The sequence below is a fragment of the Schistocerca cancellata genome, chromosome 7, assembly GCF_023864275.1.
Source record: "Schistocerca cancellata isolate TAMUIC-IGC-003103 chromosome 7, iqSchCanc2.1, whole genome shotgun sequence".
NCBI lineage: Eukaryota > Metazoa > Arthropoda > Insecta > Orthoptera > Acrididae > Schistocerca > Schistocerca cancellata.
The window spans coordinates 606741126-606765576 of record NC_064632.1 but is presented as its reverse complement, the minus strand read 5'-3'; the positions used below and the strand labels follow the sequence as shown (position 1 = coordinate 606765576).

General features: G+C 42.2%; 1 protein-coding gene across 3 annotated transcripts in view; it reads right to left on the bottom strand.

Moving 5' to 3' along the window:
- Positions 1-18621, bottom strand: part of LOC126092190 (GDNF-inducible zinc finger protein 1-like) — an 85364-nt gene extending 66743 nt beyond the window's left edge. For all 3 annotated transcript variants that reach the window (XR_007521310.1, XM_049907670.1, XM_049907671.1), the window contains exon 1: positions 18356-18621. The gene's annotated coding sequence lies outside the window, so the exon portion shown is untranslated. The remainder of the gene's footprint in view (positions 1-18355) is intronic.
- Between the last annotated feature and the right edge of the window lie 5830 nt (positions 18622-24451).

Sequence of the window (24451 nt, the reverse complement as noted above, 5' to 3'; positions counted from 1 at the left end):
ACCCAGATATCATTTTGGACAAGCCCTCCACCACCCCAAACTTGTCCTCTAAATGGTCTACAAAAAACTGAGGCTTCATTGTCACTAATGATTCCCCGTCAGCTCTCGAAATACGAGGTACCGGGGTGAAAAAGAGCTGCTGCCATCCTTAGCCTGACATTCCTCCCATGGTGTGGCCAGAGAGGGGAGCGATTTGGGGACATACTTCTGTGCACTGAATTGAGCCCGTGAACACTTACGAGACTGCCAGTGTTTGACCACCAGCAAGAGATTATGTACTTCACTCCACCGCGTGTCATCCACCCTGATTGCACCCACTCCAACCAGGGGCCCTCTCCACGGTCGCCACCTAGTGGCAGCAAAGGCCATCTGGCAGGATGGCCACTGCCGGTGGCCCCGATGCCCCAGGGGGATGGGCATCTACCCCTTGGCATACGTGGGAGTTAACGGTGCAGGCATCAGCAGAGCGATCCTTGTGCAGTCAGGCGGCTACAACCAACAGGGTACATGGCGGCCCCACCACAACGGACTGGCTACTGTGCTGGATATCAGGTGCAACTGCGCAAATAAGTCCATTCTCATAATCAGCGTAGAAAACGCACCCAGGAGGGTGACCTCACCCAACAGTTAGAGAATGAGCAGAAGTTCAGATCCATATCAACATATCAACGAAGGATGCAAAAGGTCTCAGCACATGAGGGACACGATGCACCATGTAAGTCGCCCTTCCCCAATTGGCTCGCTCTTCGGGAAAATTTTGAAAAATGGTGTTCAAACCCAACGGGGGACCATCACAAAGGCCGAAACATGTGAGACTCCTTTTAGTCACCTCTTACGACAGGCAGGAATACCTCGGGTCTAGTCTAACCCCCGGAACCGCAGGGAGGGCATTCACCTGGCAACCACTGTTGGAAGATGGTAGCCGTTTGTACACCACATGGTTGCACAAGTGTGTAGCTCCATCACCACCTTCCTATACAGGCACCTAACACTCAGATGTGAGTAGGCGCGCATTAGTGAGCTCATCCTGGTGCAGACAATGCAAATAACAAATCAAACTTGAAGTAACTTTCACTGAGTGGAGAAGTGGCTTGCACTATCCTTCATGTAGTCTTAGTGTAGCACAGAAATAAGTGAGACACTCAGCCACAAAAATTTTTGACCACTTACCCAGTGACATAAATAATTTTTAACAGATGGTAAAATTAGCTTCAAGTACAGACTCAAATTGTATCTGCTTGGTAATTCCTTCATGTCAACTGAACCTACGAATACCAAATATTGTCTTCATCCCATAACATAATAATGATGTGATCCAGAAAACAGAAAATTGGCAGAATGATACTGATAACCACTACATATACAAAACTACGTCAGCTGAAAACTGCTTGCCTAAAATGACAAGGTCAGAGTAATATTAACATAACTATTAACTATACGAGTACAGACTCCTATCACTGACAACTCAACGTACACAGGCACAGATCTGGTCTGACTGGAGAACATTAGCTTACTGCAGAGAAGACACAAGTGGATGAGGCCCCACTGGCAATGGCCCAATGTTTGTGTATTTCCTGGCAGGAGCACTGGTTGCAGGCAGCAGTGGTGCACCTGCTTTGCCCAGCTGGGTACAAACACTGTGGTGGCAGTTGGTGTGGGTCCACTGCCTCTTCTGTGGAGCCAGTGCTGCAGGCATCAGTGCACGAAAAAGGGAAGAAGGTCGGACGGCCAAGAAAGACAAGATCTGCCCAGGTTACCCAACGATGACGACAGCAGTGATGGCAGTGGCACACTGGCAGCTGCACTGCGACATCATTGATTTCCATTGGCCCCTACACATCTGAAGAGGCATTGCCATCACAGAGATTGGCTATCAGCTGCCTCCAGCCCGCGGGGTGAGTGGGCAGGAGTGTCCCAGATGTTGGTGCGACAGCTGTAGTGATGACCCCACATGTGAGGGAGTCTGTGGACCACGTAGCAACAAGAGAAGGAGGTAGCAACGATAAGAGAATGTCTGTCTGGTGCTCTGAAGAGTGGGTGGCATTCGGACAGCCACCGTCAGACAACGGTAGAGGGTGCGGGGCAGCAGTTCCATCTCGACATCACCATCGGCTACTGGCACATGCAAGGAAGGAGTCTCCACAGTTCAGTAGGACGCGGCACCTGCAGGACCACCCTCCGACGGCATCCACTGCGGCTGTGGTGGATTGTTGCCCCACCAATGGTGTAGTTGACTCTGATGCCAGGATAGTGACGCCCAGCCGGTGTCCACAGTGAACATTCAGCGACTCGGCATCTCCCAAATCGTAGCCGGTGCCCACCCCAGTCACTGACTAGTACACACACCCAGATGGGATCGCCCACGGCATATTGTGAAGGGCACAGCCGCGCCACAGGCCGTGGCATAGGATGGAACAGTATCTGGATTTGTTGGCTATGTGGAACCTCTGCTGAGCTATAGTTGTACAGAGGGGTGGTCCTGTAGGTGCTTAGGAACAGAGGCAATGCTTTATCAGCAGACAAGTCCACCAAGTAGTTTGCCAATGGTGTCTTAAATGAATGAAACCATATACTGTGCCTCACAATTCAATTGGAGGTGAAATGGTGCAGATGGGAGGTGAGTAATACCATTCTGGATGCAGAAATTTTGGAAGAGCGCCAAAGCAATTTGTGGGCCATTATCAGAGAAGACTGCCTGTGGCAATTTTTCGATCACAAAAATCTGCATAAGAATCCGCACAGTAGCATCTCCTGTGGAGGGCATGTCATATGGATAGTTTGACAGCGCATCGACTACTACTAACAACACAGAATTACAGGAAGGACCTGCAAAATTGATGTGGATGTCATGCTTTGCATCTGCAGATAAGCTTTTCAAGCAATGCCGAGCCAGTAGACAAAATGCCTTGCCTCACTAATATTTTCGTGCAGTTTATGATTCAGTGGTTATGGTGGAGAAGAACAAGAATCCAGGACCATACAAACAGTGTGGTAATAATACAGACTTCATATGAATCCTTACCACAAAAGAGTGTGGCCGTAAGGTGCCACAAGCGGTGGTTAGTGATGAGATGGAATTTGTTTCCATAACGGAAAAGTGGAACTTGTAGACTGTGTAGTAAATCACCAACACTTCCTTTTGTACTTGTGAATAACCGCAATGAGCTGTGGTCAACATCTTTGAAGCATATGCCAGAGGTTGCTCAAATCCATCAGCTTCCCTGTGAGACAAAACTGCCCAAAGTCCATACTGGGATATGTCTGTGACAAAAACCAGCTGTTTACTGGGTGCAAAGGTAGCAAGACATGGAGAAGACATTAATTAGCAAGGACTTGATGTGGACAAATGCCTTGTCACAGTTCACTGAAAACACAAAAGAAACACCTTTCTTCTGCAAACTGTTTATGGGATGAATGAGTCTGACATACTGGGGATGAATTTTGAATAATGACAGACTTCTCCTAGAAAAGCTCGATTTCTTTCAGGCTTTGTGGTTTAGGAAGCTCGATATTCTACTTCTGTCTGGGGGAAAAACAACTTGGACTTCCACAGGTTTCACTTAAGGCCTGCCTCTTGCAGTTTAGTGAAAAGATACAGAAGTTTGTCAATAGGTTCCTGCAATGAGGACCCTGTGATGAGAATATCATCCAGATAGTTTGCACGACATGGGAGGTCGCATATGAACTGTTCTAAGAATTGCCGAAAAATAGCAGAGGCACTCTGAAAGTCAAACGGCAAGCACGTGTAACGGTACAACCTGGACAAGTGTTGATAACCATAGTCTGTCGGGACGGGAATCCAGACGGAGCTGTAGATACACCATTGTGGAATCAATTTTTGAAAAACATTCGCTAGTCAGCGACCACTACCGACTGACCGTTAATGGTAGATTTGAAATCTCCACACAAACGAAGTGACCCCGAAGATTTGTGAATAACAACCAATGGCATAGCCGATTGGCTAGAAGGAACTGGTTCAACAATACCCAGGCTCTGGAACCTGTCACGTTCCTCCTCGACTGCTGATCTCAGGGTGAACAGGAGAGGCTGTTCACGACAACTTAGTTACGGCCATCGGTTTGCGGGTTATGTGTGCCTTAAAATCCTTTAACTTCCCCAAACTCGAGGACAGCAAGATACCAACCTCATGGCAGAGGTCATCCATTTCCTGAAACGGAATGAAGTTGGAAACCGAGATGGACCACATCTTGAATTTGAAATCCAAAATTTTCTCTAATGTGGCACTGTCTACTGCCAAAAGGCGTGATTGTCCTCGTGACAAGTTGATACTCCACGTCGATCGTGAACCCTCCTTCAGCAGGAATGGGCTTGTTTCCATAACCAACCAAACCACGACTTGCGGAGGAGAGAGGAGGTCAACCCAGACAATATGTTTCCAGGTCACGAGGGGCACAGAGGACCCGGTGTCAACCTGGAAATGGAACGGTTGTTGCTGAATCGACAGCATAATATAAATCTTGCTGGGGATGTTGAGCTGTCAGCCGTGGACTGGTGTAACACTGTGCCCTTCTGTGAACTTCAGACCCACATCCCAAGCCCTGCTGCACAGGTAGGAATGACACACCGAGGCAAACAGGGCCTCGTTTACAGGAAGTGGCCACACACAGCACGTCTATGTGGGCAGCAGCGCCACGAGTGTACACGCAATGAATCGGGGCACGGCGGGAAACTGCAGTGGAAAACAGCAACTGCTGATTGTGACCTAAATAAATTCGAGATCAAACTGTGGGCATCAGGGAATGCCGCTGACATTGTGCCGACGAGCACACAGATGCAACATCCGTGACACCCTCAAACTGTTCGTACACAGCTGGTGACACTCTGGATGATCTAAATGCAACGCCTCCTGATGGACCTCTCTGTCTGGAGCAGAATGAACAACAATGTTCCAAATCAGAGAATCGGCACAGGAGGGTTGGCAGTGAGTGCACACAAATTTACACTTCCTACTTAGCCCACAGTGGCTGGCTACACCTTGTCAGAACTGGACTGGTTTCTTCTGCTGCTGCTGCTGCTGGTGGTGGACCTCCATATGGAAAACCACCATGTGTATTTTTTTAAGATAATCTTTGCGTCTTGGAATAGTGGACGAACTGAGAGGGGGCAGATTCACATATATGCAGCAGAGACCTGGGGGAGGGGGGGGGGGGGGCATTGTTCCCAGCGAATTTATACATAACTGATGAAACAAGTCTAACTCCTGCTGTTGATGCTCAAGCTGTCGCTGCTGCTGCTGTATCTATCGAACTCGTGCCTGATCCATTTCGCTCGCAGAAGACACACACCGAATGAACTATCTCTTCATGAAAACTGCTGTATCTGCATTCTTTACTGACAACCACTACATACACAAAATTGTGTTGGCTGGTAAATGCGTGCCAAATAATGACAAGGTTAGTGAAACATTAACACAAGTATTAAGTGTACAAGTACAGAGTCCTATAACTGAGAACTGAATGCACACCATCAAGGAGCTGGTCCGACTCGAGAACATTTGTGTACGACTGAGAGGATGCAATTGGATGAGGCCCCTCTGCCAGGGGCCCAACGTTTTTGTATTTGCCGGCCTGAGCACGGCTGCAGGCAACGATGGCATAACCGCTTCGCCCAGCTGCTGCTGGAGCCAGATACATATGATGTGGAGGCAGGTTGCATGGGTGCACCGCTACAAATTGTGGTGACAGATTGATCGGTTGCGTACCACACACTCTAGTTTAGGATGGAAGGTAACAGTCTGGATGTGAATTGGGAAAGCCAATGAATGTGAATATCAGGTCTCGAATGTGACGACATGCTGACCAGTACTGTAGTCCACGATCTATGTTAAATTGAAAAGTGAGTTCAGTTGTGCGTTGGTAAATGTGTAATAATATGGTTTGTGTGTGTGTGTGTGTGTGTGTGTGTGTGTGTTTTTCTACTTCTGAGGAAGGAATTTCTTTATGGTTGTGCCTGTTTGTGACTCAATGCCTCCTCTACAAGGTGAGTATTAGTCTATCCTTTCCATACTGCAGCTGTTATTCCATCCTGGACTTTCCACTGTTTATATACAAAGGTTCTGTAAAACTCATTCATTCTACATTAAAGCGAGAGGTTGCAATCGCGGCTGTGGAACAGGCAAATAACTTTAAACCGAACACCATATGCATAGCATATTAAGTCACATTTCAAAGAACATATTTATGTATATGTTGTTCACTAGACACTTGCTGACTAAGAAAATGAGCTTTTCATAGCTTGTTTCTCATATTTCATTCTACAGTATCTGATGGAATTCATTCTCCATTGTCTAGCTGAAGCAAGTAAAGTATTCATCAAGAACAACTTATAAAAATAGTCTATTGTGTGAAATGTGTCACTCAACATAGTATTGAGGCCTCTCAAACACATTTTTCCCCTTTAAATTTACTCCTTAATGTAATTTGTGGGCATTAAAACACAATGCTTTCTGGTACATTGACATGTATGCAACCATAGAGAATAAGTATAAAAATAATTTTCTTGTAGCCACTGCCTATTTGTCCAAGACTCAAAATAAAGATCTTGTTCTTATCCACATGTCCTTAACAAGCAGACAAGACACAAGAGCAAGTAATATCCATCTACACTCAACAGAAAACTAGAAGTACAGTGAACCTCACTTAACGAGCACCTTCCATAATGCTTAATTCAAATAACGAGCAAAACAAATTGTACACAATGCCTCACTTAACAAGTGATGTTTCACATAACAAGTGACAATGATTTAGTTTGACGTCGCTAACTATTTGTGTGCTGCAGGGGAAACATCCAACAATATGAACACCTTTCATTGTCAGCAGTGGCATACGAACAATGTCTTTAGTACATACTGCAGTCTGGGTTTAGCGCTCTTTCTGCTACCACCTTAGTCCAGCTTGTGATCGTGCATTTTTCTAAACTTGTGTTCACACATTGTTTTTTGTATGCAAATTTTAATGACCTTCATAGAAATGTCCCCAAAGATAAAGCCGCAAGAAGACAACCGTAAGAGAAAGAAAATGACCTAAGAAATGAAATGTAAAATCATTGAAAAATGTGAACGTGGTGCGAGTGTTGCTCATTTAGCATGCATATACTACACATCAATTACTTGCAATCTTTGAGAACACTGACGAGAGTAAAGAAATAGATACTTCAAAGGGAGTGAAAAGAGGATCTAAACAACGGTTTCGTATTCTGGATGATGTCAAAAGGTTGCTCCTTACATGGATAAATAAAAAGCAATTGCAAGGAGACACTATTAACGAGAACATCATTTGTGAGATGGCGAGAATGATTTCTGCCAATCTCATTAAGAAGATACCAGGATCACAACGAGCCGAAGAAGTGTTTAAGGGAAGCCACGAGTGGTTCCGCAAGTCTAAGAGAAGAACTGGCGTCCACAGCAGAGCAGGCAGGTCCGACATCAAGGCAGCAGCGAATGTCGTCAGCAATTTCAAGACGCTCATAGAGTCTGAGGGTTATCTACCACAATAGGTTTTTAACGGTCACGAGATGGGTCTATTCTGGAAAATTATGCTGAAGCATACCTTTATAATAGTAAAGGAGAATGCATTGCCTGATCACAAGCCACTGAAAGACCATCTCACAATGCTATTCTATGCCAATGCTAGCGGTGATTTGAAAATTAAACCACTGCTTGTTTACGTTTTTTGTGATTCGATCAATGGGGTGTTCGGTCTTTCAGTGAAAAAATATTTGCTCGAGATGAATCTGCCACTCCACGTCTCGCTTGTTACGGACAATGCTCCTGCCCATTCTCCAGGCCTACTAAACCATCTCCTTGAAGAATTTCAATTCATCGAGGTCCAATTCCTGCCTCCGTTACTCCAGCCTATGGACCAGCAGATTTTCTAACTGAGAAGCTCTACACTGACATACTCATCAGGGATTGCTTTGAGTTGACTGAAGCTACCAATCTCACTCTCAGAGGGTTTTGGAAATACTGACTGATTAATTGAGGGCAGTCACGGGACTAAACAGCAGGGACATCAGCCCCTCGATACCAAAGTTAAACAAAAAAGAGGGGGCTCCACTAAAAATGGACGGATCCAGTCACAGGAATCAAACTATAAAACGAGGAATTTAAAATACACACAGTGCAAGGTAGAAAAGAGTAGCCCAAATATAAAAACTGGGAAAACAGAGGGATAAAAGAGGGGTCTATGCAAGGGGGAGTCGTCATAGGTTCGAGACCGAGAAAACGAGAAGAGAGACCACAAGCACTCTGACCCTGCTCCAGGGGTAAAGGAAAACCTTACACCTGGGAAAAAAACAACACTTTCATGCAGAAAACTGAGAACCAGTTCAATCATCCACGAATTGTCTGATCATATTAAAATTAAGTAATCTGGAAGACTATGCTTAGTACGAAGGGCAAAAAGAAGAGGACATTCCACCAATATGCGGGGACATTGTCAGTCTGGATCCACAACCACATTATGGGGGTAGTTCATTACGTAGGAGGAAACAGTGGGTGGGCGGCATAGGACAGTGGACTCCTTCTGAGAGGAGCAGAAGGAAAAGCGCCAAGCCACCACCACAGACTCCCCGATTGTACGGAGCTTATTACTGAGAGCAGTACCGCACCAGGTGCCATTCCACTTTGGGGGGAAAAAAAAAGATTTGATGTAGGTCCGCATATCTGCAGCTGAGTTTTGGCAATATCACTTTGACATCATTGCCCGTGTCGAGATGATCGAAAAGGCGTGGGAAGGGGTTACCGAAAGAACTCTCACTCCTGCTCGGAAGAAGCTTCGGTCGGATTGCACTGTCATACGTGACTCCGAGGCATTCGAGTCGGTACCTGTCGAGCCTGTAGACGACAAGATGGCCACGACCGTACGACTAGAAGTGGAAAACGATGATGTCGTTGAGTTTGTGGAACATCACAGTCAAGAAATGACCACCAAAGAGCTCACGAGGTTTCAGTGTGTTTCACAAGAGGACACTGTGGAGAGGAGTTCTTCAGAGGACGAGGCAGTAACAGCAAAGCAGCAATCTTCTGGTGCAATAAGAGGAATGCTGAAAGCACGGGAATCAGTTGCATCGTAAAAGATAAAAATTTTAGTACTTTTCTGCACAGAATGCGTTATCATATTTTAGGTTAATTTACATGGGATTAATTATTTAACTTCATGAGTGTTTTGCACTACGAGTAAGATTCTGGAACGAATTATACTTCCTATGCGAGGTTCCACTGTATGTTATTGGGGCACACACACACGCATGCACACACAAACTTCCTTTTTTTTCTGGAACTGAAATTTCCTTCTTCAGAGATGAGCGACTGATAGCTCAGGAAGGAAACGTGAGGTCAGTCAGACTCCAGGTCGAGAGCAACCTGTCTGTTGTGAGGGTAAGGGGAGAACGAGACGAATGGGGAGCTGTCGGAGAAAGGAGGTCGAAGACAGCAAACTGTTAAGTTCTGTGTCAGTTCGCATGCAGAGGTCATGGCACAAAGTAACAAGTAAGGATAGATTAGAGAGAACAAGAAACAAGAAGTAGAATGAATAGAGTATCTAAAATTAAGTAGGAAGTTAGAGGCGGAGAGGAGGAAAACCAAATGAAAGAGGAGGAAAAACGAACATATAAAGTAAAGTATAAGAAAGATGAAACATAGTAAATTAAGAAAAAAAAATGGGGGTGTTAACCGAGTTTAAACCCTGGAGGGTGGTGGGTGCTACAATAAGTTGGAAGGGAAGTTCTCATATCTGGAATTTAGAGAAACTAATGTGACAATAGGACTGGGGAGAAGAGAAATTTGTGGCACAACTTGACCAGAAGAAGGGATCGGTTGGTAGGACATGTTCTGAGGCATCAAGGGATCACCAATTTAGTATTGGAGGGCAGCGTGGAGGGTAAAAATCATAGGGGGAGACCAAGAGATGAATACACTAAGCAGATTCAGAAGGATGTAGGTTGCAGTAGGTACTGGGAGATGAAGAAGCTTGCACAGGATAGAGTAGCATGGAGAGCTGCATCAAACCAGTCTCAGGACTGAAGACCACAACAACAACAACAACAACAATGTGACAATAAACAAGGTTTCGGAGAGACTGCTGTGAGCACTACGGCTGAGGTCTACAGTGAGGCACACTGAGCATTAGCCATTAAAACTGCAACATTCGTAAGGATAGCAAAACAAACTTTACTAATGGTGCACATACAGCTCGACTACATACATACTGTACAAGCTACTGTACTGTGTGAGGCAAAGCGTAGCACTACTACTCATTATTTCCTTTTCCGTTCTGCTCACAAATACAGTGAAAGAAAAACAACTGCCTGTATGCCTCCACATGAGCCCCAATTTCTCTTACCTCGTTCTCAAAACCCTTAAGCGAAATGTACGTCGGCAGCAGTACAACTGTTCTGCAGTCAGCTGCAAACACTGGTTCTCTAGGCAGTATAGGGGGAAAAATACACGATTAAATTTGCATGAAATTTGAGGATATAAGGATTTGAAATTTAGTGCACACAGCTGCCAACTCTGTCAGCGACAGCAGCAATAACCTCGACAGGCACCGAGCCGTATTCACCTCGGATGACTGGTACGTGTAATTGGGTATGTCATTCTCTACTGCTGCAGCTACACGCCACAGTTGACCAGTCGTGGTGATGGCATCACAGTCTCTCAGCAAATTACGACCAGACATTTTCAAAGCGTGAGATGCAGAGAGATCGTGCCGACCAGGCTGACAGGTGAACACACTCCGTATTGAAGCAGGTCGGGATGGCAAGGTCAGCGCACAGTCTCGCGCTACCTCCCCCGAGGGCACCAATATGGAGACGCCAAAGGTAGAGTACAGCCGCTGGCCTCGATATGCCAGAAATGTGAACCAGCTACAACGAATCGGAGGAGACTGTGTAGCACTGCCAATGGCACTCCATACCATCATGCCAGGTGAATGGTGTGCACGATGGAGATTAATGTGATCTAGTAATGTCAGTTTTCTCTGCAGCCTCGTCACACAGGTCCGTCCATCGCAATTCTGTACACAGAATCAGATTTTGTCTGAAAAACCGAAGTGGCGCAACTCCCGTGCTCAGAGCTACCATTGCCACGCCGACGGAAGCTGCGACTGCGGTGACCGTGTCGACAATCTGAAGTCCTCCAAACACTGTCATAGTGACCATATAAATACGTGTTCTGCTGAAAACAAACCCATTTATAAACTCGTAGCATGCGACTCGGCAATACAGTCACACACGGACGAGTGAATGATGCGTCTGTCAACAAGAGCACCAATCGTGCGGAGTAACTGGTTCAGTACAGTATCCAGTCCTGGTCTTCCTGAAGCCGTCCAACTGTAAACGGCAGTCATGACAGGTGCCATTCCTGTACTGCCTCTCCTTTTTACATATGGCACAACATGATCTCCAAACCAAACTAACTGAATGGTATCTACTAATGAGATGCCCAGTGTGTAATCTTTCCTTGCATATATCTGGTGTAGTTGGTGTTACTCCTACCTATGCTGTTGCATATCCAAGCATATAGTACACTTCAAGCCTGTCTGATATTTGTCACGTGCCGCCTTTGTGGTGTTCCAGCATTAACAGTCAACAGTGTAGGACAGAGTCATATGGAAGAGAGGGATCCAGGTGGGAATGGAACAGATATGGGCTCATGCATTCTAGGAAGTGGTTGGCATGTTTATGTAGGATGCGAGGCTCTGATGGATTGGAGGTGCTTCCTGTAGGCAGTTTGAAGTCCATTACAATGTGGCAGCTGAGGTGGTCGGTATTTATGGAAGCAGGTATAAGTTAAGGATGCATGAATCAGGAAGTGTTAAGGAGTTCCAAGTAAGCAGTTGTGATGAACCTAGAGATTTTTGAAGATTTTCTGCAGCTCTGCCCAGATAGGAGCATGCAGGACCCCATTACGAAGTACAGTGTGGTGCCTGAGTAGCTATACACAGCACAGCACACTGGTTCCCCTCAACTCCAGAGAAGGGAACTTGCTCTCCAACAAATTCCCACACCTGCCAAAATCCTGGGGTTAACCTCAATTTATGCCCCCCCCCCTTTTTTTCCTCTTTTACATTAGTAAATTTGCCCTGTCTTTATTTAATATATAATATTTCACATTTACTCAGTTATTTACTCTTTCTATTTTCTTTTCTGTAACTTTGTGTTTTGCTCCTGCCCCTCCCTCTCCTGCCATGTCTTTTCTGCTTTCCTTCCAGTTCTTAATGCCTCTATTCATTTTACTTTTCATTTCTCAATCCATCTTTACTTCTCATTCTATCTTGTCCTTTCTGGACTGATGTTAGCATAGTGTTTTCCAATGTACTACCTTAACCCTTTCTATCTGTTACTCTTCATATTCGCTCTCCTCTTCTTCAAAACATATGATACCCTTGACCTCCTACTCCTTCCCAAATCTAACCTTTGTGTTCAGTCCTATCGACAAGTGACTTCAAATTGATTCTATATTTCTAGATTTCCAGAAGGCTTTTGGCAGTGTACTTCACAAGCAGCTTGTAATAAAATTGCACACTAATTGAATATTCATCTGTTACACGACTGGATTCGTGATTTCCTGTCAGACAGGTCACTGTTCATAATAACTAATGGACAGTCATAGAATAAAACAGAATTGATTTCTCCCTTTCCCCAAGGTAGTGTTAAGTGCCCTATGCTGTTCCTTATCTATATTAATGATTTAGGAGACAATCTGAGCTGCCATATTAGGTTGTTTGCAGATGATGCTGTCATTTAATGTCTAGTTAAGTCATCAGAAGATCAAAACCAATTGCAAAATGATTTTGATAAGCTATCTGCATGGTGCACAAATTGGCAGTTGACCCTAAATAATGAAAAGTGTGAGGTTATCCGCACGGGTGCTAAAAGGAATCTGTTAAACTTCAGCTACATGATAAATCAATAAAATCTAAAGGCCAAAGATGTAACTAAATACCTAGGAATTACAGTTATGAACAACTTAAATTGGAAAGAACACACAGAAAATATTGTGGAAAAGACGAATCAAAGACTATGGTTTGTTGGCAGAACACTCAGAAGATGCAACAGATCTACTAAAGAGACAGCCTGCATTAGGACTTGTCTGCCCTCTTTTGGAGTACTGCTGTGCAGTGTGGGAAGCTTACTAGACAGGATTAACATACTACAACCAGAAAGTTCAAAGAAGGGAAGCAAATTTTATATCATCAACAAAGAGGGAAGAGAGCGTCATGGACACGATACAGGATTTGGGGTGGAAATCTAAAACAAAGGCGTTTTTCAGTGCAGCAGGATCTTCTCTCGACAATTCAATCACCAACTTTCTCCTCCAAATTTGAAAATATATTTTTGATGCCAACCTACATAGGGAGAAACAATCATGATAGTAAAATAAGGGAAATCAGAGCTTGCACAGAAAGATATAGCTGTTTGTATTTTCCATGCACTGTCCGAGAGTGGAATAACAGAGAATTAATGTGAAGGTGGCTCAATGGATCCCCTGCCGCCAGGCACTTAGGTGTGATTTGCAGACTAACCATGTAGATGAAGATATAGATGTACCCATCTTTAATCCTTGTGGATGGAACTGACAGTTCCGTAGCTTGTTAATAGTTTCTCCTACTTTGGGAAGTGGCCGTAATTTCAACACACGAAGCTATGTGAAAGCCAACTGCCCTACCTCAATTTTACAGGTAATGGATATTCTTTCATAATGATTACGCAAGCAATAGTAGAGAAAAAGACAGTACAATTGAGAAAATAGAAGGTCCCAGAATTTTTTTCCTAGCCACGGCTTTCCTGTTAATTTTATTAAATTTCATTGTTGTATTTACGAGTAGTATGTAAGACTTTAATAACATTCAATTTTGATAGCACCATACTTCCCTCTGGTCCTTCTTTCTATTCTCCTGAAGGCCCTGCTTCCTAATGGGATCTAATGAAACTGAAGTACCAACTGATGGAATCAGTTACATTTTCAGTTAAGTAAATGTTAAAATAATTCTGCTTGCCTTGGTTTCTGTTTTCAACTGCAGCATTTACATACATAACTGTTCGGTCACTACATTTGATTGAGTCACTGTAGAGTGCTGCCCTCTCTGAAGTTATTTGTGCCCGAGCATCTATGCTCAGCAGGTCACGAATCTAAGGGTGCCTAATGGTATATTTGCAGCTGCAATGAAGAGAACGGCTGTGAATGCAGCCTCGGTCAGTCAACTATCACAAGCTAGTGGCTCATGTGCCTCATACACTGAATGGTGAATGTGAATATTTTGGCACACAACAAACCGTGGAAGGTCTCAGATGCAAATTAATTGTGGCCAAGGCTTTCCACAATTCATTGTATGCCAACTCTGAATGGTCGCCTACTGTGTAGATGAAAGCATTTCTCTTATCTAGTGAACACTTATCAACATTCACTGCAATCTGAATGGATCCAAAATTGATGCCTTTTAAATTCCTCGTCCTCCGATAACACATTGGTTTATGTTATGTCTGCAGATTTAAACACTTTGGTTCTTGTGGGCCGGACTGCAATAAATTCAATGAAGCAACATGCAGTGACAGCCATCTGCCAGAAGAACTGCAGTGACAACTTTCCATGAAACTGCAAGGAGATGCAACCAGCAGCACCGACATGACACTTCTGTAAGCAGAGTATCCAGTCTGGCTATGCTGCTTCCTGTAATTTCCATTCATCCTAACTGCTGCTTCTGCTGCTGCGTGCTAGCATAAGCTTTGTACAGTGAACAAAATTGTAAGAAAGGCATTCGTAACTTCATGCTCAATGGAGAAAGCGAGTCTCATGAGACAAAGTTTGTGAACAAATCTGGCATAACAGGTATACCGGACACCTCACCTAAGATACTACTGTTAGGATAGAACAGATGGAGAAATATGATGTGCATGCAGTCGTAGCTTTAATTGTTTGAAAAAAGAGGTACGAGCTGAGGAGAAAGAAAGCTCCAAAAATATGGAATCCAGCACCTGGTGAAACCTTGTCTGCTGCGTTGGCGTGATTCATCTGAATTGCTACTCTTTGTCTTTTTCTTTCCCAGATGCTGGGTTTGTTCTGAATGTATCAAAACACAGCACCAAGTTGCCTGCCATAAAACTGCCACATCGTTTGACAGTGATGTAATGCAATGTAGGTATCTTTATAAGTCTCATCCTAAGTAATAAGGAATTGGAGGAAATTGGTAAGTGTCATCATTTGTTTAGTTCATTAACAGGTGAAACACACGATGTAACTGCCATCATCTGATGATTAACACTAATTTTAAGGCATCTTTTGCTTTGTTTGCAATAGATACAACAATCCTTGATTGATTGCATCAGCGCATTTAAAGCAACTGTCAATGACAGAGATATGTGCAAGTGAACTTCGTGTACTACTGAATGATGCTTCAGGCAATGTGCATGGACTGATGGCAGTACAACTAGATGCCTCTTTGCAAGATGTAATTATGTCACAGCCACTCATAGAAAGGGGTGACAAGTCTCTAAGATCAGGATCTGAAGCTAATTTGAGCTCAAAGAGCTTCCTGTCATTCAAAGAAAGTGCACATTTCTTGAAATCAAATGCAAATCATAAGAAATTGTCAAGGCTACAGTACCACTACATAAGGGCACATTTAACAATAAACAGCCCAGTGCGTCAAGGCCAGACAGTTTAGGCATTTGAGACAGACTAATGTCGCTGCTAGTGCTGCTTGTGTCATGTGCTAACAGCCTAATGTGCTGCACAAGTGCAGTAGATTCAGACACACCACATGTAGAGTGTCCAGAGCCATTGTGGTGCAGAAAAAAGTTTGCTACAATTGTCTGACGAGTAGTCACAGGGCTTCCTACTGCAAATCTGTTGGCTTTGCTACTTGTCGAGACTGACACTATGCGCAGAATCACAACGTGCACAAGGTGGAATAAGGAAGGGCTGCACAAATGACACCCAACACACGTACAATGACAAAACATAAATCAATTACATTGAGTTGACAGTATAAAGTAGCCAATGAGAGTCACTGAATCTGATATCCATAACAGACTGATGTGCAACATAGCCCAAGATGTACATTCGTCATTGCAGTAACCTAAGTGTATATTTTATTTCTGATTTTGCCAAAAAATTATGACAACAGAATAAAAAAATTGACAATAGAATAAAATACCAAATAATGCTATTTATGAACGTGCAAACCATAAGTGCAGTTTTACCCAGTAATGCTTCATATCAGAAGCATGTACACAACACTTCAGACTTCAAAGGTGGCACAGCAGAGTACTTATTTAAGGAATAGGTGCAACCCCCTCAGGAACAAAACATTATGTCTCTGTACAAGTGGGCTCTGCATAAGCATCTTCTTGTTGTCTGTTGAATGTTTAGTTTCACTGAAGATAAATGACACCTTGCCCAAACATACAACTGAGCCCAATGCATGGAACTTGGCAAAATTTATAACATCCTGAACCAAAGTTTTTGCCATCCGACAAGATTGACGTATTGCTAACAGCAGAATTTTGTCCACACATTAAAATGTCTAGGACTATCTGCAGAGGAACTGATCATGTGTGCTTCAAGAGACAGAGCTAGACTGGAGCACATCAGGACATTATCAAACAGTAAACACACCCATCTGCACAGGCAGCCTGTCGTTTCACGCTTTGTATAAAGTGGCCCTGGCGTTCAAATACTTTTGAAGAAATTCTCTGAGACAGAATAATTACATCAAGTTACAGTGATGAAAGAAGAGGAACAGTAAGAAGCACATTTTGCTGAACATGGGAGGAAGGACTCTATAGGCAGATTCATTGCCCATCTTCCATTTCATGAAGAGTGAAGTCAATTGAGTGATTCTTTGCACACAGCATCAAAATGCTTCTCTCAGACTGAACAGAGACTAGCAACCATATCAAAGTGTGAGGAAAGCTACACAGAGTTTATGGGGGAGTATGAAAACTTAAGACATATGGAACCGTTTATCGACAATGAAGAGCCTAGCTGGTCCAACATCGTGAGTGTCTGCTGCAGACATGCAAGAAAACAGCCCGGGAGGGGGGGGGGGGGGGGGGGGGGAAAGCTGGCTTGAAGAAAAAAAATCACTTCAAGGCCTGTGCTACACACCTCTAAAATTTCTGCATCTGAGGTGCCACAAGAAAGAGCTGAAGTTCTCTGTCACATCAGTAGAACAATCCAAAATTAAGAAAGCATCAACCAGCATTTCATTCCTCCAGCATCACGTGTATTTTTTAAAAAAAAGGGTCAGGTGCTAATTTTGTATGAAAATAGCAGCTGTTTTCACGTTCTTTTTACAGTTCATTCTAAGTAAACAGGCAAAAATACATCACAAGTTATCTCTACACAGTCCTATTTCATCATATGTCAAACTCCCTGTTCTATGTAACATGTCACAAACATAAATACATTTTCTTTCACTAATTTCCCACCCACCTGTGAGAATCAGACATGTATTATTTAATTTAGCTGTTACATCTAGATTGTCATTAACACACTTTACCCCCTGTACTTCTCTCTGATCCTCAGTAAGTTGAATATTTTGTGTAATGCTTTCAAGCAGTGTTGCCTTTCAATGAGACACCTAAGCTTCCTTCCAAATATTATTTTCGGCTGATGTCAGATATTAACAATGGTAATAAGTGACTTTCTCATGTGGAAGAAAGCAATATCAAGCTTAATGTCCCACGCCTTCGTAAATGTAGAGGGGTCTTTGAAATGAAGGCATTCTGTACGCAAGTTCACAGGGTTTACCACTGGGTACACGATTTAACAATGGACTTAAAATGAAACTACTCTATCAGCAACAGCAATACTGGTGTATTAAGTTACATTAACAAAACATGCTATATTAATACATCGAGAGATAACCACGCAATGGCAATTCACCAGCTAATAAATACATCTGCATTACACGGCCAATATCCAAAGTAACCAAATTACAACAGCAAATTCATGAGATGTGAAACTCCATTAGCTTATTTTTCAATGTTTTCAAAACACAAGGGTATGGTAATCACAAAAGCTGTTTGCTTCGCATCGCTTGTCTCGTAAGTCATCGTCAGTTCTATATAAATGCTAGTTTTCTAACCTTAGCCCGAGGTATAATAAACTCACGATGACATGGGTTTCCAGAAATGGCATACTCTCCGGGGATTACATGGGAACTTACATGAGTCATCGCTGCTAGTTAATATGTTTCACACAAATTTTGTTTTATGTTTGCAGTCTCCTATCAAGAGTTTTTGACATTAGCAGGCATTACGCAATTGAACAACAAAAAATTTGGACATCTCTACTTGCTGTTCACACAGCCTATCTGAAATTTTTCCATACCTTGGTATACCTCACCGATTCTACTCCTCCTCGGCACAAAAGCCACTAGCACTTTGCTCATCTATAAAAATCACAACATAAACATTTTCATCGAGATTTGTTTAGTGGTGGAAAGAAATAACACACTTCGCTCGTGATATGTCCGATTCCGATTGTCGATTCACCATAGGATGCTACTTGGGAATATAGCTGGCAAAAGTATGGTAACTTTCTGTAAATGAATAACTGTACCACGTCGTTTTTACTATTTACCTTTCATTTTGTGTTTTCAGAACATAACATCGCAGATATTCTAATATTTTCATTCGAAGGAAAAATGTTTCTATTGAACTATTCGTAACTGACTGGTTAATAAATTCCATTTAATGTGTCTGAAATCGTGTCTTTGAATATTTTCTTGTGTACAAATACAATTATTACAACTTTTTGGGGTAATTTCAAAAAATCATTGTCTATCGAACGTCCGGGCCTCTAATGACATACGTATATCGAATGTGCGACTCGATGTCGACTACACGATTCTGGTGGCGCGAATTATGATAAACGCGTAGTGAGTTGCCGAGGGAACATAGTTATTTTCGGTTATGAATAGCAATGAGTGAAAGCGTTGCAGTTTCGAGTGTCGATAGTGTCACATGGTGAAACCTGATTCCTCGGTTTTCGTTGTTAGGGTCAGTTGTACAGTCTCCATCCAGTTAGCAGCCGGTTAAGCGCTATTCTCAAAACAGTACGAAACCGGAATAACGCCTAACCGGAGAATAAACTGTGGATAACTTAGCCGGCATTTTACTGGACGTTAGTCATCGTTTTAAAGAAATTCTGTACACGCTTTAATTTGTTGTTATAGGTACGGACGTAAGTATCCCAATGAATAAGGACGACGTGACGTGCTGTGACTGTAAATATGTTATCTACATTTTGTTGTTGTTGCAAATATCAGGATTAATTGCCTAATTTGTTTGGTGTGGTGAGTGCGGTGAAAATACGTGATTAACAAGTGCATCTCCACGGCGCACTAATGATTTATACTCTATGTTTGAAGATGTAGCAAGGACAGACAATGGCGATCCATGAGAAGAGGCACGTGGTATGAAAAATCTAAGCTGGCTTTCAGAGGACAGTATGAAGATTACTTAGCGTTGGTGTACGAAGTATCCTGTGTGGTTGTGTGTACATGAATGATGGGTAAGTGCACATATCGTAATCGATTGGTACTTGTTTTGTCGAGAAGTTTATGGGGAGTATTTAAAGTACTGGGAGAACAGGGTGACCATACTGTAGGATTATGGTTTTTTTGGAGGGGCCGTTATTTTGGGGACAGAAAGTTCTGTGTTCAAGTTGGTTCATAACCGAACAAAGAAAGTGTTGGTCAGATTAATTGATGAGCATGTTCTTGAGGTGATTGCCATTGTGTCTGATGGCTTTCGACATACACGGATTTGGAGAAGAGTGGGTTTCTTCATGTAGTTGTTAACCCCAATGTCGTACTCAAAAATTGTACGGCGGCGTGCATCAATACTACAGAGCATTACAGGGGGGGGGGGGGCAGTGAAATCTGTTGTAGGGAGGGGAAAACGGCGCATTTCTACAGAGGCGTTTCGATGAATATTGTTGGAGGAACAATTCTCTCCATTGTGCTCCTTACATCGTTATCAGTTCTTTCTTGGGTTTTCATTACAAACGTACTTCTCAATTTTGAATTATTCAGTTCTACAAACAATTCCTGTAATTCCTCAGACAAATCCTTACATATAGTTTGCAGCTGGGTAGTAGTATCTTGCATCTCCTTTACATTTTTATTAATTTCTCATTGAGTCCCCTGCATTTTGATCTTTTTATCTAGCTCATCTGTTTTCTGAGACAGATCTGTGAATAACTCCACTTCTAATTCTTTTCTGATCTTGGACAACTTACATGTTAAATCTTTGGCAGGTCAGTGTGCAGTTGGGTCATCAAATTTTTGATCATTTGAAAGTTACTCAGATTTCTGTATCACATGATTCCTAAAGCCATTAAATGTTTGTGTGTGTTGTTTTGAAGAACCTTTGATTTTTTTGTGTTAAATTATTAATTTTTTGTGTTAGATCGTTAAGGTTTTGTGTTTTTTCACTCCTGAAATAATTAACAGTTTTCCATCATCCCTTGAATAAGTTTTATCAATGTTGCGGTGTGATTTCGAACACACACTGAGTTGTACCTGATTACATTCGGGTCTGTTTCACTCAATGCGGAAATTTTAGATCTACTATTTGTGCTACTGTGTCTTTCACTGGGCTTATGGGAAAATAGTCCTACTCTGTGAAATTCGTGATTTTATTTTGTCTAGCTGTAGTACGTGGGTTTAATTTAAGTAAGTGGGTTATTTTATAATATTATTAATCTAATTAATTCGTAAAAAAGCGTGTGCAGTAAAAATGCCAACAGCGCTCAGTGCACCCACTTGCTACTTATATATCTAAATCTACCTAAGTTTTGAGCACACTGAAAATTACAAATCTTCTTAACACTGTCTTTTTAAAATACATGTAGATATAATGTTAGTAAGATGAAATAAAATTTTAATTGAAAGTAATGGACATTTTGAGCACACTAAAATTAATTTTAAAAAATCTTTTTGGTGTTTCAAATTCAGTTCTGGATGGTCTTGTAATACTAAATTATCGTTGGGGTTTCCATCTGCCATGAGATTGCTGTGATTTAAAGAAAGATTTTGAAAAAAAAATCAGAAAACATAAGTATACAAAAGACAAAGCAAAAATTCTAGATCATGAATTTAGTTATCATTATTTTTAAGTTTCTTCATTCCTTTATATCTCCACATTCTCTGGATTTCCACATAGTCTTCGGTAAGCATGAGGAGATTTGGATTTGTAAGTGGTCTGTCTGATGGAGTAGCAAATGGGCTTTTTTTGTTGATGAAGAGAGCTAGTCCTCTCTTGTATGGATACAGGTAGAGTCCTTTTCTGATGGCTGCTGCTTCCATCATACGGTTATATCTTCTTGCTTCATCTAGCTACCACTGGGAGTTATGTGTGTTCTTCACTGAACTAGGGACAGCCGCAGCACCATCAGCCAGTGAACCCTGCGAGGGCAGGAACAAGAAAGGGGATGATTCCACCTGATGTCTTGGATATTGGCAGATAGGTGGTTGCTGTAACGGCTCCTTTACGTTTCAGGGAGCTTTTAGCTGCATTCATCGCTGTCAGGATAAGATTTTTAGAAACTCCTGATGTGGCGTCTTCTTCTTATTCTTGATAATTGCTTTCTTCTTCTTCAGTGTATGATGTGCAGAATTCATAACTTGCTTGAATTTCATCACCCCTAAGCCAGCTTAATTTTAGCAAACATGATATTATCAGTTACAAATGCTGGGATGTGCTGTCCTATATCAATATCGTTTCTCACACATATTGCCTTGGCTTTATTAGCTAAAATTCGATCTGCAGCGTGACGTCTTGGGAACCATTATGTTTTGCATAGGTGATGTCATGTTCCAAACATGCCTCATCAAGCAGGTTAATCACGTGAAGCTTTGTAGCAAGTCCACAGTAATTATACCCCACAATATGCAATTCAATGGGCGAGTTTGTTGAGAATACTGCCACCTCCTATAATGTGTCTCGTACCATGCATGTCATGCTAGTGTGCTGGTTGTGTTCTGTATGCCACATTATATAGCATATCATCAGCTTCAACCGCGCTGTTTTCTGTTGGAGAAAAACCAAGCCATTTAACTAGTGCTCTATTCCCTCAACGTCTTATGACACACTCAATGAGAAACAGATGTGGTTCTGAGCTATTCTGCAATTCCTCTGTGTAAAAACATCCTGAAATTTCAGTGCCACAGCTATCCTTTACGATGTAAGTTCTGGGTTTTTTTTTCAGCGCTTTGGAAGCTGTGAATGGCTCACTCGACCAGTTGAGTAAGTAAGACTTCTCAAATGCTATATTGAGATATACACCAAATCACCTACATTAAATTTCAGTTTACGTGGATCCAGCATTTTAATATGATAGTATACCATTTCCCTGAGTCCATTATATGAGGGAGTATTGTTGTGCTATGTTTGCTTCGATTATACTGAGCAATTGTTCCTTGGAGGGTATCTGTCGTTTTGCATGAACCATGGAGATTAAAATGCATCCACATTTGACCTTTCATTGTTCTGTTCCCCAATACTCGCCTTCAGGTGGCTGAATGTTGAGTAGTAATGTATTCCATACCTCTGATATCACTGTCTTGAAATAACTCTTGTAAAACTCTCCACCATGATAGTTTTGTAGATAGTCGAGACATCATTAGTTGCTGGATGCAACAAATGCTCAGAAACTTGTGCAGCATCCCTCCGTGCTTTTTTTATGTTAAGAGGTAACACCCAGGTGAATTTAGAGCATGTATCAATAAACATTAAAATATATTTTAGTCCATTATTCATATGTGAGTGCTCCCTCATATCTGTAAGATCAGCCTGCCATAAGTCATTAAGACTTTTAATACTAATGTGCCTACATGGGTATGTTACGTGTGCTGGTTTGTGCAGTTCTCGAACTACTGTCTACATTCTTATTCGATAATACCTCTCTCTCTCTCTCTCTCTCTCTCTCTCTCTACTTTAACAAACTGGTTTGAATGATCTGTTTTAGCAGTAGCAGCTGATGCTACAAGCAGTCGCAGTAGATCTATTAGCTCTTTGGGTTTGTCACAGTATATACACTGCCATGGTCAATTGCTGACTCTTCTACACTGGATATCAATACCACACTGGTGTTATATTGAGCATCTAACGTAGGTTTTATAGTGGTTCTGTATTTCGCACTGCATCAGTTTCCTGCTTTCGTACGCATGTCAGTCATTTGCATTATTTCAGTGTACATCTCCAGATCTTGTGTCAACAATTTACAAATTTTGCTGGGTTTACGAAAATGAGATTCATTAGACTACGTGTTCTTGGATATTCCCTCTCACGTATCTGTATTGTTTTTTCTTTGAAACTTAAAGGCTGCGAACCCAATATCACTAACACTGAATATTTTGCCTATACTATTATTGATGCAGTGGTTACTGAAATCAGCATCCTCCTCATAATTGTGTAATTTCGCTGTGAGTTCATTGAAAGATTCAGTAACTGGTTTAAAGGTTTCTCTCAGTGTTTCCTCTCAATCCTAATGTACCAACTTTAACAGCTGTAGCTTTTCTAGAACAGCCTTCTCTGTCACAATGGCCTTATGCTTAGTTGACATCTTGTCCTCCTTCACAGGATGTGCTTTTTCTACATGTTGCCTAACTCTATCAAGCTTTACATGCAAGTCTTCTCCTTTCTGTTCAATTCAGTCAACCTTTACATTTAAGTCTCTTACATTCTTCTTAAGCAGGATAACCCTGACATCTGATTGGTTGATCAGGCTGAAAAGTTGTAGGCAATATGTTTCTAGGTCCTTAACTTTACGTTAAAGAGGCTGAAATTTTCCACATATGTGTAGACGATTTCTCTGTCAATGCACACCTATCCCCTCAGTTGAAGTGCCTGACGTTTGCGAACCTGTCCATGCTGTAATGTATACTAATATACCCACCTCTTTCATGGCTATATATACAGAAGTTACATTTGAACCTACCACCATTCTGGTGTCTTATTTTATTAATAACAAGAAACCTACACTGTGTGTGATTCCAGCAGTCCCCACGTATCTTTACAAATTCATTGAATGACATATCAGTTCCTACATTTAGTAAATGTGTTTTAAATTCAGATTGTCTTGTTTGAAGGTTATAATGAGGTTTGCATTATGTCCCACCAACTGTTTTGCGACTGTGGAATATGTTTGATTCAAATAAAATACATCAGCACCCATATGATGACCAAAACACAAATATTGTAGAATCTTATCCTGGTTTTTGACAACAACAACACAAACACAGCAACAAATATGAACACCGTGGTTATACTTTTTCTTGTGGAGGGATTTTAATGCTTTGACTGAATGTTGTGTATGTTACATCATCAACATCCTGTAGTATCTTTTGCAGTAACTGGTACGTGGGTTGAAATAGACTTTCTGAGAATGCATATACTTTCGGACTCGGACGGGGTGTGT